Source organism: Pteropus medius, unplaced genomic scaffold (genome assembly GCF_902729225.1).
Source record: "Pteropus medius unplaced genomic scaffold, Ma_sr-lr_union100, whole genome shotgun sequence".
Lineage (NCBI taxonomy): Eukaryota > Metazoa > Chordata > Mammalia > Chiroptera > Pteropodidae > Pteropus > Pteropus medius.
The window spans coordinates 143,470-149,199 of NW_024340629.1; the positions used below are offsets into that span (position 1 = coordinate 143,470).

At 32.1% G+C, this 5,730-nt stretch overlaps 1 pseudogene; it reads right to left on the reverse strand.

The window, feature by feature from the left end:
- Window positions 1–733: 733 nt before the first annotated feature.
- On the reverse strand, window positions 734–1,780 carry LOC120620447 (olfactory receptor 5T1-like; annotated as a pseudogene).
- Between the last annotated feature and the right edge of the window lie 3,950 nt (window positions 1,781–5,730).

The window sequence follows — 5,730 nt, forward strand, 5'->3', positions numbered from 1 at the left end:
GTCGTCCTTGTCCTTTTATTTTGTCATTCTTAAGTTTAAGTATGATTTTGATAAATGCTAATGCCTAGACTTTTGTTTGCTGTGAGATATTAAAGATGGGTGTAATAGCTATGCTCTGGATGAAGTAACAAAATAGAGAGAAATGAACCGTCATGCACAGGACAGTAAGGACACTAGGAATCTGAACACATTTTCTGTGGTCTCCGAGCCACGGGTTGTGATGAGTTTCCCGCCAGTGTGTGGATCCAAGGATGGGCAGAGTGCTTTACACTGGAATCAGACAGCAATGACTTTATGGAAAGTGTTCCTGGCTAATGTGAGCTGTGATTTTGTTATTGATTACGTGATATTTGATTAAGCTAGTCAGACAAAATGATAATGTTATTTACAACTGCAACTATTGGAACCTATATATTTCGTTACATGGAGATGGAAGGAAACAATACACAACATCTAAAAGTAATGATTCGTACATTTGTGTTATAACAATCAATATCAGCATCCACATACATATATGTGTGTATACACATATCTCAGGAAGAACATAGTAAGAAGCAAATTGATGAGGGAAAGTTTTTTTTTTTTAATCTAAAGACAGCATAGGTAGATGGTTAACTATGATCTTTATTTTAAAATATCCTGGAATATAAAATACATTAATAAACTGAAACAAAATATTTTAATCATACCTCTTTGATACTGAGGCACAAATATCACTCTCAATTTTTTAAATTTATTTTTTACTGTAAAAACATACTTTATCTATAAGCCAATTTTTCCTAAGCACTGTTTTCATGGCCTCTTTTACATCTTTTTTCCTCAGACTGTAGATGACGGGATTGAGCATGGGAATCACAATGGTGTAAAATATCGACACTATCATGTCATGGTCCAAAGCGTAGCTGGAACTTTGTCTCATGTACATGAAGAGGATGGTTCCATGATAAGCTGATACTCCAGTCAGGTGACAGCCACATGTAGAAAAGGTCTTCTGTCTCCCCTCAACAGAATGCATCCTCAGAATGGATAACAGGATGAATCCATAGGTGATCAGGGCGATCAGGATAGTGACTATCTCAATAGAGCCCACAAAGCAGAAGAGTAGAAGCTGGTTCTTGTGAGTGTCAGAACAGGAAATAGCAAGGAGAGCAGGAGTGTCACAAAAGACATGTCTAATTTCATTGGATACACAGAAGGATAGGCTAAATGTGGCCACTGTGTGTACAGAGGCATGCACAATGCCTCCAACATAGAAAGCAATGATGAGTGGCACGTAGACTCTGGATGACATACTAACTGACTAGAGGAGTGAATTGTAGATTACTACATAGCAATCATATGCCATTGTCACCAAGAGAAAGCATTCTGTGGTCCCAAAAGTAATAAAGAGAAACATTTGTGCTACACATCCAAGATAAGAAATGGCTTTGTCTTCTTTCAAGAAATTGACTAACATTTTGGGGGTGACGACCGAAGAATAGCAGGCATCAAAGAATGATATCACACTAAGAAAATAGTACATAGGGTTGTGGAGTCGAGAATCCCTAATGATCAATAAAACCATTCCCAAATTTCCTGTCATAGTAAAGAGATAGATTGCTAGAAACAGTAAAAATAGAAAGACTTGCACTTCAAAATGATCTGTGAAGCTCATCAATATAAACATAGTGACTTTGGTCACATTTTTTACTAGAATCCTGTATAAATCGAAATCTGCTGTCAACTGTGACATTTTCATTTTATTTATGTTTTTAAGCAATATTTTAAAAGTAGCATTCATCTATTATATCCTCTTGTTTGTTCCTTAGCAGGGCATATTGAAATCTTTAGCAGTGAGGGAATAACAGTGATAAATACGCTGGGTCCAAGAGAATGTATTACCCTGTTAAATTAAGAAATTTTTATTAAGTGGTTGGCTAAATATGTCACTTTAAAAAATGTCAATTTATGAGGTTTACTTTCCAGCTTATTTTCTGTTAAGTTTACTTCCATTTAGTTTCATATTTTATCATCCTAAAATGCACAAAGAAGAATGAATATAAGAATTTTAAATCTAAAATACTGTAATAGGATGCATGTGTGTGAGTACTAATCCTAGATTTTCTATAGTATGTATGAAATGCCTTTCCTTAGTGGTTATATCTGTTAAAAAGAAAATGACCACTTGTATGTCACAAAAGTATATGCAAATGAAAATTGTATTTGAATGAGAAAAACAATGTAGAAATTATTTCATTTTAAAATATTCCCAGATGACTAGAAAATGGGCTAAGATACACTCACATTTCAACTGGTCATATGGGGCAGCCTTTTCCTACCAAACTATTGTGTATCCTCTTTTAAAGCTATTATTCCATTCCACTAGTACTTCTGGAACCTTGGTGAGCAGACAACAGATACTATTCCAGAGGTAGATGTACCTTGTATGCAAATGATAACAGAGAATTGGTTTTGTTTGTTTTTCAGTTTTCTCTCTTGATTCACACACATATCACCACATTGTCCATTTAGGCCAGCACCATTTATTATTCTGTTAAGGTTTTTCCAAATTTAACTGAAGGTTTTTTTCTATTAATGTATTTCTTATCCTAGTAAAGTCCTTGGGTATATTTTTAAGTCATGTTTATGTCAAAAAGAAATCATGACCATTTCTTTAATACATTATAGTTTCTTAAGGATTTTCTAAAATTATTATAAAGAAAAAATCACTCAATTACAGTTCATAAAATTTATAGAAGCTGTTGCTAAAAGAGTAAAACCACTACATCAGTTACAAACTAGTGCTTTATTTCTGGAATATTTTCCTGTGCTCTCATACTGCTTCTCATTCAGTGGAATATCAATAAAGTGAAAATGTACCTTAAAAAGCTGAAGAGTCACCTGCATCTAGACTGAATGTATGTATGTTTTAAATAAAATTAAATATAGCATCTACCATATTTAGGAGCCAGATTTCAGCACTATGACTCCCTTTTTCCCCTCTATGTGTCATAGACCAAAATGTGTTTAAAGGATTGAAAAATATGCAGTGTCATTAGCCAGGGACGTACAAATGATTTATATTAGTGACATGGAACACACTACATTTTTGTCATATTGAGATGTCCATACATCAAGAAAGAATGAGAAAATCAGCTTAAATTGTTCCTTAGGAAAAAAAGAAAGATACATGTTTTTATTTTTCCACAAAGGTATTTCCAGATCCAGGTGGGTGATGTTCTTTGAATAGAGACAATTAATATTTTTAAGTGTGGGGATATCACCCCCTTAAAATGTTCAATTAATCCTCAGAGAATTCTGAAGTAAAAAATATAATTAATCTAAATTTTGACTTTGGTGTAAATACAGACTACTCACACATTACTCTTGAGAACACACACACAAAAGCCTTATAGCAATTTTCAGTTTTGAATGGTTACATTAGTAAAAGAACTTACAAAACCATCAATTAATAATATAAAAATATTTTAATGTGTTGTTTGGAAAAACAAATAAATATATGTAAACAACTTTAAAAAAATATACCAATAAGTAGTTTACTAGACGTACCCATTACAAAGTACAAGTTACCTATGATACACAGGAGAAATTTTAGCAACATTACAACTCTAACCTTTAACTAAAGTATCTTAGATAATGCAATTGTTGAGGATTAAGAACAGTATATTTGGGTTCTGAAACCCTGTATTAAAATCTAGATTTAGTACCTAGTGACAGTATAACCTTGGAAAAATAAGTTTATCTTCCCAAAGTAAAGAGTAACTAAGGTCAACCAAATTTTCAGGCATCTCTAATTTAACTACATGAGCATGGTAAGATTGCATAGTGATTATTTCATTAAATTCACTAAAATATGTTTATTAAGCAAGTTTTTTAATTACATGTGAAAGATACATGCATACGAAATATGACTTCCAAATTTTATTTAACTACCAAATATCAATAGAGAGTTATTAAAGCAGTTTTTCACCAAAACATTGAGCAATGAATAAGCACCAAACCAGAAACTCAGTATTTCTTCTAGTTATGCATATGTTTAAGTTACATGATACTTAAGATATATTTAAATATCTGTTCATGTGATTAAGACTAGTGAATCCTAATATTCTATGGTATAAGGAATTTTAAAAATACTTCCTGTCATTGCATTCTAACTCTGGATATGACAGTAAGATAATAGTCTATTTGCTTAAATTCCTCTGATAATTTTGTCCATAATAATATTCTCATAGCTATTGATTTCTATGATTTTATCTGTAGTACAAGAAAGTGATTTATGAATGAAGGTGTATTTTAATCCAAATTATGTCCCATTAGGGCAACTATCTACTTCACTGTAGGGAACTAAAGGAATAATAGACAAAATATAGGGTTCCTTAAATACTTCCTTAAAGATGCTCTTCAAACAGGCGCTTCTGTCAACTAATACTTAAGGACATTGGAACTTATTGTATTTATGTCTAACTGATTTCGCTTTAAGAGACAGAGGTTAAAAAAATATACATATATATATGTATATAGATCTCAAATTTTAAAAAAACACGATCATTCTCAAAAACTAAAATCAAATGAGTTCTTCAATCTTCTTACAGTCAGAGCACATAAAATTCCATATACCCACGAGAACAGTGTTACAAACACTAAGCTTGAGAAGAAGGAAAGCAATGATACCAACTATGACATGTTATTAAACAGCTACTAGGTGTTAGAAAGTTTGGGTATGCTATCTTAGGTAATCTTCTTAGCAACCTACAAACTAATTCAGAGTCCTTTCATAGATGAGAAAACTAAGAACCAGCCTGATGTATGACATGATCAAGGTCACGCATTTAGTCACTAATAGAGCCAGGATTAATTACAGGTTCCTCTGTCTCTAAACCCTAAGCTATTTTCACTTGACCATATTGCAGACTCATTGTGATACGGCATAAATTTGGAAATATTATCCCCTAGAAACAACATGAAGTAATATCCTCATGTGCTTGAATTCTTTTAGAAAGCCACAAGCATAAGCTGAACATTCTATTTAAAAGAAACTGAAATGACTTCTAGATCAGTTAGATAACTTGTAAAATAAATTTAAAATTCAGTTAAATTCCTCCATGAAAAGTAAAAATTATAATCTCAAAATGCTATAAACTCAGTGGTTGCTTGATAGTCAATTTTCTCTCCATTTAACAATTTTCCAAGATTCGAAATACAGCTTCTTATTTCTACTACCTTTATTCTGTTATCTTTCATTAAGGAAATTAAGTCAATTTCTAAATTAAAAATCTACTGACAAATATATGTAGAACCTTTATTATTATCCCTGCTATTTCTCTGGAATTCTCTCATTCCATTTTTAATTCAGCTCTGTGTTAATTAGAAATATTTCTCTCAGATTTAAATGTTAAAGCAAAAGATCCAATTTGAGATTTCAGGTTATAACTTCTGCCATATTCTGTTAGTAATGGAAAATCTTTCTTCTTACCTGTGGAAATGAACTTCGTACTCAGTTAAATTACGCTATAAATATTAAGCATTTGAACTCTCATACCAGCTTCTCAAGCTCTTCTTGAAATCCTCAGGGATGCTCCAAGGATAAAACACATTTATTCTCTTCTGGAATAACAAAGAAACAAGTAATTCTGTTCGTGTGTGTGTGTGTTTATTGTTGTTGAGTTTCTTTGTTTTTGCAGTAAAGAAGAGTGTTTCTGGAGCTATAAATTATACGATGAAAATGATTAC